The sequence below is a fragment of the Phocoena phocoena genome, chromosome 3, assembly GCF_963924675.1.
Source record: "Phocoena phocoena chromosome 3, mPhoPho1.1, whole genome shotgun sequence".
In the NCBI taxonomy this organism is placed as follows: Eukaryota; Metazoa; Chordata; class Mammalia; order Artiodactyla; family Phocoenidae; genus Phocoena; species Phocoena phocoena.
Genome location: NC_089221.1, coordinates 158,225,877 through 158,237,558, shown reverse-complemented (window position 1 = coordinate 158,237,558; position 11,682 = coordinate 158,225,877). Strand labels below are relative to the sequence as shown.

The 11,682-nt window shown below is 35.5% G+C and overlaps 2 pseudogenes; both read left to right on the top strand.

The window, feature by feature from the left end:
* The first annotated feature begins 3,108 nt into the window (after nt 1-3,108).
* LOC136120727 (olfactory receptor 2AK2-like) lies at nt 3,109-4,134 on the top strand (annotated as a pseudogene).
* A 771-nt stretch (nt 4,135-4,905) lies between these two features.
* LOC136120348 (olfactory receptor 2AK2-like) lies at nt 4,906-10,973 on the top strand (annotated as a pseudogene).
* The last annotated feature ends 709 nt before the right edge of the window (nt 10,974-11,682 follow it).

The window sequence follows — 11,682 nt, the reverse complement described above, 5'->3', positions numbered from 1 at the left end:
CAAAAACAGAAAGATAGATCAGTGGAACAGGATAGAAAGCCCAGAGATAAACCCACGCACATATGGACACCTTATCTTTGATAAAGGAGGCAGGAATGTACAGTGGAGAAAGGACAGCCTCTTCAATAAATGGTGCTGGGAAAACTGGACAGGTACATGTAAAAGTATGAGATTAGATCACTCCCTAACACCATACACAAAAATAAGCTCAAAATGGATTAAAGACCTAAATGTAAGGCCAGAAACTATCAAACTCTTAGAAGAAAACATAGGAAGAACACTCTATGACATAAATCACAGCAAGATCCTTTCTGACCCACCTCCTAGAGTAATGGAAATAAAAACAAAAATAAACAAATGGGACCTAATGAAACTTCAAAGCTTTTGCACAGCAAAGGAAACCATAACCAAGACCAAAAGACAACCCTCAGAATGGGAGAAAACATTTGCAAATGAAGCAACGGACAAAGGATTAATCTCCAAAATTTACAAGCAGCTCATGCAGCTCAATAACAAAAAAACAAACAACCCCATCCAAAAATGGGCAGAAGACCTAAATAGACATTTCTCCAAAGAAGATATACAGAATGCCAACAAACACATGAAAGAATGCTCAACATCATTAATCATTAGAGAAATGCAAATCAAAACTACAATGAGATATCATCTCACACCGGTCAGAATGGCCATCATCAAAAAATCTAGAAACAATAAATGCTGGAGAGGGTGTGGAGAAAAGGGGACACTCTTGCACTGCTGGTGGGAATGTGAATTGGTTCAGCCACTGTGGAGAACAGTATGGAGGTTCCTTAAAATCTACAAATAGAATTACCATATGACCCAGCAATCCCACTACTTGGCATATACCCTGAGAAAACCAAAATTCAAAAAGAGTCATGTACCAAAATGTTCATTGCAGCTCTATTTACAATAGCCAGGACATGGAAACAACCTAAGCGCCCATCATCGGATGAATGGATAAAGAAGATGTGGCACATATACACAATGGAATATTACTCAGCCTTAAAAAGAAATGAAATTGAGCTATTTGTAATGAGATGGATAGACCTAGAGTCTGTCATACAGAGTGAAGTAAGTCAGAAAGAAAAAGACAAATACCGTATGCTAACACATATATATGGAATTTAAGGGAAAAAAATGTCATGAAGAACCTAGGGGTAAGATAGGAATAAAGACGCAGACCTACTGGAGAACGGACTTGAGGGTATGGGGAGGGGGAGGGGTGAGTTTTGACAGGGCGAGAGAGAGTCATGGACATATACACACTAACAAACGTAGTAAGGTAGATAGCTGGGGGGAAGCAGCCGCAAGGCACAGGGATATTAGCTCGGTGCTTTGTGACAGCCTGGAAGGGTGGGATGGGGAGAGTGGGAGGGCGGGAGACGCAAGAGGGAAGACATATGGGAACATATGTATATGTATAGCTGATTCACTTTGTTATAAAGCAGAAACTAACACACCATTGTAAAGCAATTATACCCCAATAAAGATGTTTAAAAAAAAAAAATAAAATAAAATAGAAGAATTTGGATTTTACCTAGGCTAAAAAGCATTGACTTTGGTCAGTAATTTTATGGCTCTCTGACATTCTATGGTTCAGGAGGATTCCTATGGGGATTTTCTATCCTTCTGCCCCATTTTGCACATTCAGCATGTGCTCTCAAATTTACAAGGTGGGTAGAGGTGCTTCCTTGACATATACTTCACTCCTGTTCTGAATTTTGCAGTTAACCTTGGGAGGTATTTTATTTTATGTTTAAATACAGTTTTATATATGCAGATAATTTTAGATAAATCTGGAATATTTTATTATGTCTCTTCTTAGGCTAATATTATTATATGCTTATTTCTTTTTGTGTCCTGACATACTTCATGGTATTTTAAGAAAGAAATTGTAAAGAGGGTATACATGAATTCTTGTATGCATAATGATGTATTTATAAGATCTCCCAAGCTTTTCTCAAACTGTCCTATGGTTTCTCACTTATTCACTTGTATTAAAACCTTTTCTCATAGTTCAATAATACCCTTATTATTTCTCAGTATAGCAGCCTGTTATTAACACATCTGTCTGTGTCAGTCTACTCACTTTGCCTCATCCCTGCTGTCTCCTTATGTAGACAGGCTGACAGTCATACATGGTTGTGATAGAGAATAGCTGTAAACTTTTGATGGACAAAATCAGTCTGGTTCATATTTAGAGTTTCAGAAACAGTGTGTCATGCCCATAATATAGATACACAATAAATGCTAGGATGCTAAATTTAAATGCTAAATTTAATATTTTCTTCTGCAATTTTATTAAATGTTTTTAGACCAAGGGACCTCTAGTTAGTAGACATTGTTTGCTCTGGAATTACACAAGGGACAGGTTTATGTCAGAAATTAAAGGAGAAAAAATTAAATTTATTAGCTTTGAATCAACCATTTTTAAAATGCTACTTGAGTCAAAGTTAAATAAGTTTTAAATTTATATTTTATTAATTCATACTCAAGTTTTTCCTCATGTCTGGTATATTTTTTTCTCAATTGATTAAATCTCTTCTACATTCACAGGAAGAAGTAAACACTAATTAATTCATAAAGGCTGCATGTGTTATTATACTTTATACTATTTCATAGCCAATATAAATTCAAAATGGAGAAGTACAGTAAACATTTAAAAATTATAATATATATGACCAACACTGTCATGACAATTTTATTATTTTTACAAGTGAATTAATTAGAAGACTATGTTTATAACAAAAGAACTCAGCTACAGTGTATCACCCTGAAGATATTAATATTTACAAAAGAGGAAAATAATTTATGTTGGCAAGGCATCTCAATGTTTATTTTTATTTTCAAAATATATTTAATTCTACATTCAGTAAAAAGGTTTTTAAATTTTATTTTATAATTTGCTTAGTGGCTATTGCTTAACAGAAAAAGATTTACTGTATTGAGTAGAGGGAGATATTCACCTAAGGTGATTCAAGAAAATTTTCTTACATTTAATAATCATCATCTTTTTCTCTTAAAGGGAAATCAGAAATGCTACATGAAATTCTCAAATATTATCTGCTTTTATATTTTAGTTAAGCCATGAAAACAGGAAATCAAACTGTTTAAACAGATTTTGTACTTTCTCTGTCTTTTCCAATATGATCCAATCGACTCTTTTCTCTTTGCTGCCATTGCAATTCTGTTTTCAGTGGCTCTGATGGGGAGTATCATACTGATTCTTCTCATCCAATTGGACAGAAGACTCCACACTCCAACGTACTTTCTACTCAGTCATCCCTCTTTCATTGACATCATGTACATCTCCACCACTGTGCCCAAGATGACAATTAACTTTCTGTCTAATAGTAAGACCATTACTTTTTTAGGCTGTGAGATTCAAGCATTTGCGTTCTTGGCCCTTGGTGGAACTTAAGCCCTTCTTCTTGGTTTCATGTCTTATGATCGCTATGTAGTCATCTGTCATCCATTGTGTTACCCTGTACTCATGAGCAAGAATATCTGTTGGCTCATGGTCACATGTGCATGGACCAGTTGTTCCATCAACTCTTGAATACATACAGTGTATGCATTTCAACCTCCCCTCTGTAGCTCTCAACTCATTAATCATTCTTCTGTGAAGTTCCATCCATGTTGCCATTGGTGTCTCAGGACACTTCCCAGTATGAATATATAATAGTCCTGAGTGGCCTTATTATTCTGTTGTTATCCATGTTGCCATTGGTGTGTCAGGACACTTCCCAGTATGAATATACAATAGTCCTGAGTGGACTTATTATTCTGTTGTTACCTTTCATGGCCATTGTAGTTTCCTATGCCTGTGTGCTTACCATGATATTCCACATGAGTTCAGGAAATGGACAGAAAAAAGCTTTCTCTACTTGTTCCTGTCACCTAATTGTGACAAGTTCATTCTATGTGACCTCTCTCTCCACCTATACAAGGCCACCCTCCTTGCATTCCCCTGAAGAGGATAAGATAGTAGCAGTGTTTTACACCATTGTTACACCTCTTCTGAACCCATTTATCTGCAGCTTGAGGAATAAATGAGTTATGGGGGCCTTGAAGAGACCATTGGGACCACATATATTTGTACAGAAAATGTGACTGTAGGACCTCCCTTTTGACTGAGACCGAACAACATAAAAAGCTATGCCTAGAATACTGTTTTGGAATATGCATACTCTAAGAATACTGCCTAGACAAATGTAAAGTCTATGAAAAGTTTATTAAATAAATAAAGTGATAAAAATCTTGATTCTTTCCTGATATCAGAAATAACTCACACATTGTTATTGGAATTAGATGAATTTTCAGTATAGAAGCTAAAGAAACTGTGATTTTCCAAATTGTTTAACTACTAAACAGTAGAATTCAACTCTGTTACCCCACAGTTTTCATATTATAAATATTTTAATTGCCCTTTTAGAAACTGAAATCCAATGCATGGGAAATATTATTTATCCAAACACATAAAATTAAGAGAATCTATAAGTGACCAAATGGAGCAAAATACATAATCCACTCATTCAACAAATGTGTAATGTTTTAATCACATGTGTGACACTGGTAATAATGAAGTAATCAAAGATACAAATGACAGATGTCTCTGATCTCATAATGTTTCTATTCCAGTTCGGGGAGATATTCAATATATAACAAATTTTGCAGTGTATCAAAAAGTAATAATGAAAAAATAAAGCAAGAAATTGTAATGGGAAATTTGCAATATTATTTAAAATTGTCCACCAAAGGTACACTAAGAAGGTGATATTTGGTCAAAGACTGAAAGAAGATTATGAAGTAAGTCAAATGGATAGCTGGTGATGTGTTTTCTGGTAGAGGAAGAAGCAAATGAGAATGTCACATGTAGAGAAAATGCTTGGCAAATTCAAAGAAGATCAAAATGTAAGTAAGTTGATGGGTTGTAGGAAATGAGTAGATATAGTGAAAACAGATTATAAAGTAGACTAATATAAAAAATTTGTGTTTAATTTAAGATGATCCAGAATCATTATTGGGTTTTGCAGAGAGGATTGAAATGGGCTGTGAAGCCATTGCAGCAGTCTCCTTGTGATAAAATATATTGGACCAAAATGGTAATTGAGGAGGAGCAACAAGTAGCCAGATTCCATATTTGAGGTTTTTTGGCAGATCTGATGTGAAATGTGATGAAATTTTAAAAGCTCAGAATTAGGCTAAGATCATGAACTGAACAAATGGAACAAGTCATTTAATTGTGCACATAATTTCCACTCTAGCGGTAGCTCCTCCATAACAGCTCCATCATGTCACATAGCTATTATTTCATTTTTGAGATGAGAAATTTTACGATCTACTCTCTTAGCAACTTTCAATACATAATACAATACTATTAACTAAAATAAACATTATGCACATTAGATTGAAAACTTACTCCTATTCCAACTGGAGGTTTGTTCTCTTTGAACAACATCTCCCCATTTAACTCAAACTCCAGTTCATGATACCCACCATTCTAACCTCTGTTTCTACAATTATAGCTTTTTCAGATACCACATATAAGTAATATCATATAGTATTTGCTTTTTGCTGTCTTTTTTTCACTTAGCATAATGCCCTCAAGTTCCATCCATATTGTTCCTATTGGCAGGATTTTCTTTTTATTTATGACTGGAAATATTTCATTGTGTATATAGGTACCACAGTTTCTTATCCATTCATTCATTGACAAACACTTAGGTTGTTTCCATATATTGGCTTTTGTGAATAATGATGCAATAAATGTTGGAGTGCAGATATCTCGTCAGTATTCTTTTTTCATTTCTTTTGGATTATTCCCAAAAGTAAGATTGCTACATCATACAGAAGTCCTATTTTTAATTTCTTGAAAAAAGTCCACACTGTTTTTCATAGTGGTTGTACCAACTTATACTCCCAATGACAGCACACAAGTGTTCCTTTTTAGCCACATCCTCAACACTTGTTACATATTGTTTTCTTGATTATAGTCATTCTATCATGAGTGAGGTATTATACCATTTTGGTTTTGATTTGTACTACCCTGAAAATAATAATGTTGAGCGTTAATTTTATGTACTTGGTGACCTTCACATATATTCTCTGGAAAAATCTATTCTGGTCTTTTGCCCACATTTAATTGAAATTTTTATTTTTTTGCTATTGAGTTGTGTGAGTTTTGTAATATATTTTAACTCCTTAAATATATGGATATATGGTTTGAAGATATGTTTTTTCCCATTCTGGAGGTTATATTTAACTTCATTGATCCTTTATTTTGCTATTCAGAAACATTTTAGTTGGAGCATTTCCTGCAAGGCAAGTCTAGTGATGATGAACTAACTCCATTAGCTTTTCTTCGCCTGGGAAAGTCTATTTCTCCTATATATCTGAATGATAACTTTGCTGTATAAAGTATTCTTGGTTAGAAATTTTAATCATTTAACACTTTGAATGTGTCATTTCACTCTCTCCAGGCTGGTAGATTCTCTGCTGAGAAATTCACTGATTGACTAATGGGGTTCCATTGTGGGTTACTTTTTTCCCCCGGCTTCCTGTAAGATTCTTTTTATATTATTGATTTTTGAGAGTTTAGTTATAATGGTACACAGACACTTTCAGTAACATGGCAATGAGCAAAACAAAGAACATGTCCAGGTCCATATATGTGGAATGTGGAAGTCATTTCTTCCATTAAGATAAGAAGAATGCAGTGAATATTTGTAAAGCCATATTCTTTCACTCACAGACCCCAACTATCCATCCACAAGAAATTGTCTGGGAAAACCAGTGCTCACAGAAGATAATTTTTACACTTATCATGGTAGATAAATCACTATGGATCTTGGAAAAGGAAGACTATTCTAGAGGAAAAATCCAGGAGCAATAATTACAAAATGAGAAAACTATTCAACAAGAAAAAATTGGCTTTATTTATGAATGTTCTTCACCCAAAATATAGGGTGCATTCAAATGAGTGAGATTTGGGAATGTCTATGGAACAATTCTTGTGTTGTTCCTAATCTTGCTTTCCACATGGGCATGTATATTGCTGTTCTCAGGATCCTGATTCATCAACTATGTTAGGTATTACAATGTCTTGTATTTTATGAGTCATAAGATAAGTGAAGACATTTTGATACCTTCTCCATACCTGCTCATCACCCATGACTAAATGAGACTTTTGGTTGTCTCTGGAGGAAAGTGTTGAGAATATTTTCTTTGAGTGAATTAGCTCACCAAACATTTGGTAATCAAAAAAGGTTAACTCCTTAATTAGTGATTTTAGTTCACAATCTCTTTTCTACTTATCTCCTTTCCAAAGTTATTCTCATTTGTAAATATTTTCTCTCTCAAAAAAAGCACAGTTTTATAACTGACAAGAATTATGATTGAGCAAGATGAGAGAATAAGAGTTTCCTCTGTTTGCATTTCCCACAGCAACAAGAACATGGCAGCCATCCAAGAACAAAAATGGCTTTAGAGGAGTTTCGTAAGCCCAGTAGGAAATTGTGAAACTCCAGCGGAGCCCAAGACCAAGAAAGACATCTTTGAGAGGGCATGCCTGACCCACTTGTCAAGGTCTTTGACAGTGGTCCTCATTATGGACTCAGAAAAAACCCCAATCCCCTGTGGATTAGCTACAGCCCTGTTAACCTTGGTCCTGTCACCAGCACTCTCCACAAAGAGCTCTCGGAAAAGCCACACATCCATTCCCAATGAAGCAGGCCTACAGAGCCCTGTCCTCACTGTGGACACTGAAGCAGCCCTGTGACTTAGTTCCTGCCCTACTCTATTGTGGTAGAGAGCCAGTCTCACCTCTTGAAAAACTGCACAGTTTCCGAAGAGGAGCCCTTCCAGGGACTTGGTGGGAGCCACACCTACCCACAAACCTTGTAACAGACCTGCTTTCTGTAGGCTTATCTGTGTACCATGAGGATAATCCTTGTACCAGCGACAGCCCTACTGACCAAGGACCTGAGGGAGTCCCATTCATCCAGAGACCTCAGAAGATCCACACTTGCCTCAGACCTTGGTAACTGGCCTGACCAAAACAGTATTAAAAATAACTAGAGATAAATAAAGTCCATAATGTATAGACAATATAAGAAGATGTAAAGTGTAGCATAAATAAAACACAAGTGGGGAGTAAAACTGTTGAATTTTTGTCTGCTACTGAAGTTCAAGTTATATTAGATTGAAATAGGCTGTTATGACTATAAGATACTTTATATAAGCTTCATGGTAACCACAAAGCAAAATCTTATAGTAGATATACAAAAGATGAAGAGAAAGGAATCAAAGCATACCAGTACAAAAAATAAACATATTACAAAAGGAAGACAGTAAAGAAAAAGAAAGGAATGTAAGAACAACAAAACAGAAAACAATGACCATGGGCTTCCCTGGTGGCGCATTGGTTGAGAGTCTGCCTGCCGATGCAGGGGACACGGGTTCGTGCCCCAGTCCGGGAAGATCCCACGTGTCGCGGAGCAGCTGGGCCCGTGAGCCATGGCCGCTGAGCCTGCGCCTCCGGAGCCTGTGCTCCGCAACGGGAGACGCCACAACAGTGAGAGGCCCACATACCGCAAAAAAAAAAAAAACAACGAAAAACAATGACCATAATGGCAATAGTTTTCCCTTGCCTATCAATAATCACTTTAACTCTAAACACATTAAATTTTAGAATCAAAACACATAGAGTTTCTGAGTGGCAAAAACCTAAGACTCAACTATATGCTGCATACAAGAGACACACTTTAAGATCATATTTAGGCTAAAAGTGAATGGTTGGAAAAAGATATTCTATGCAAATATTAACCAAATTAGAGCAGTATTGGCTATACATATAGCAGACCAAATAGTCTTTAAGACAAAATCTGTCACAATGGACAAATAAAGTCATTATATAATGAAAAGGTAGCCAATTCATCAAGATATAAAACAATAGTAAATATGTATGTATTCAACATTAGAACACTAATGTCCTAATGTTGAACAAATATTAAGAGAATTGAAGGGAGAAATATACACAGTACAGTAACAGTCAAGGACTGCAACACCCACTTGCAACAATAAACAATAGATCATAAACACAGACTGAGGAAATGACTGACTTAAACTGATCTTTAGACCAATGAACCTAACAGACGTGTACTGACATACAACAGCAACTAAACACAAATCATTCTTCTGAAGTTCTCATGAAGCATTCTCCAGGATAGCTCTTATATATGGTCACAAAATAAGTATGAACCAATTTAAGAAAATTGAAATCATATCAAATATCTATTTTAATTACAATGGTAGGAAATAGAATGAAAATGAGAAATTTTACAAATATGTGGAAAATTAAAATTTCACCAGTGGGCCTAGGAAGAAGAAAACAAGTGGGAAATCAAAAAGTCTCTCGAGACAAATAAAAATATATTTTAAAAAACCACATATGGGACACAGCAAAAGCAGTTCTAAGGGGAATGTTTATAGTGATGAACACTGATGTTAAGAAAAGAAAGAAATTAAACACCCTTTGTTTGCATTTTAATGACATAGGAAAAGAAGAACAAACTAACCCCAACATTACCAGAAATAAATATTTTTAAAAGAATCACAACAAAAATAAATAAAATGGAGATTAGGGAACACAATAGAAAGAAACTTTAGCTAGACGACCATAAAAAAGGAAGAAATCAAATAAATAATATTATTAATGGAAAAAGTGATATTACTCTGATTGTACAGAAATATTAAGGATCATAAGAAAATATTGTGAACAATTATTTGAAAGCAGATTGGATAACCCAGAAAAGAATATCCTGAACAGGATAAATTCCTAGGAACATGCAATCTTCCAAGACTGAAATCATGAAGAAATAGAAAATCTGAATAGATCAATAACAAGTAAGGATATTGAAGTAATAATCAAAATAATCTCAACAAATAAAAGCCAAGGACTAGATGTCTTCATGGGTGAATTCTACTAAACATTTAAATAAGAATTAAAGCCAAACTTTCTCAAATTCTTCCAAAAAATAGCAGATTTGGTAAGAACACTACAAGAAAAGATAATTGCAAAATATCCAGATTTTATATTTCTGTCTTTTCCAATTGGGACAAATAAACACTTGCCATTTTGTTGTCATTGCAAACTTCTTTTCAGTGACTCTGAAGGGGAAATATAGTGATACTTCCCATCCAACTGTATCAATACATCTGACTCCACAGTCCAATGTACTTTCTACTCAGCTCTCTTTCATTGACATGATGTACTTCTCCACCACCATGCCCAAGATGGCAATTAATTTTCTGTCCAATAGTAAGACCATTACTTTTTTAGGTTGTAAGATTCAAACATTTTTGTTCTTGACACTTGGTGGAACTGAAGCCCTTCTTCTTGGTTTTGTGTCTTATGATCACTATGTAGCCATCTGTCATCCTTTACGTTACACTTTACTCATGAGCAAGATGATCTGTTGGTTCGTGGTCACATGTGCATGGGCCATGTGTTCTGTCAACTCTTTAATACATATGCTGTTGGCATTTCAACTTCCCTTCTGTAGCTCTTGACTCATTAATGTCTTTTTCTGTGAAGTTCCATCGCTGGTCCTTGCTATTGGTGTCTCAGGATACTTCCCAGTATGGATATACAGTTCTCCTGAGTGACCTTATTATACTGTTGTTACCTTTCATGGCCATTCTAGCTTCCTATGCCTGTGTACTTACTGTAGTATTCCAGATGAGTTCAGGAAAAGGACAGAAAAAAGCTATCTCCACTTGTTCTTCTCGCCTGATTGTGGCAGGCTTATAAAAGGACGAGGGAGCAGCAGAGTTTTACATCATTATCACGCCTTGTTTTGAATGCATTTATTTATACCCTGAGGAATAAAGGGGTTATTGGGGTCACGAAGAGATTGTTGGGGGCATGCATATTTATACAGGAACTGTGACTTTAAGAACCCCTTACTGATTGAGATTAAGCACAAGTAAAACCTGTCCTTAGAATACTGTTTTCTGGAATCTGGAAAAAGAGTGTTGTTAACCTTGTTTGTCTTCTGAAGCAATAGATTCCACCCCTGTCAATTCAGTCTTCACATCTCACAACACATTTTGTAATGTCCTCCTTATCACCTGAAATGCAACACACAGGAAATCCAATCTATCCGACCACATAACATTAAGATAATCTTTGTAACATTGAGGTAAACTGCAGTATAGAGCAAAATACATCATTCATTCATTTGGGCATTCACTCAACAACTGATTTATTGCTTTACTCTGTGTGGCACTAGTATAGGCACTGGGGATAGGGGAGAAAATAAAGAACTGACAGAAATCTCTGATCTCATGAAGGTCCCCAGAGTGGGGACACATAAAATTAATAAAATAAGAGAGAAAAATTGAGAAAATATACAAAAAACCCTAATAATTGTAATGAAAAGGGCCGGAAATTGGGATAGGAAAAGCCTGACAGTTTTATAATTTTACATAAAATTGTCCATGAAAGGGCAAATATGAGGGTGATATTTGGTCAAAGATTGAAATGAGAGGAGTTAATAAGTCAAATGGAGTTCTGGTGAAGAATGTTCTGGGCACAGAAAGAAGCAAGTGAAAATGTCCTGAAGAGAGAGCATGCCTGGCAGTTCAAAGAAAATCAAG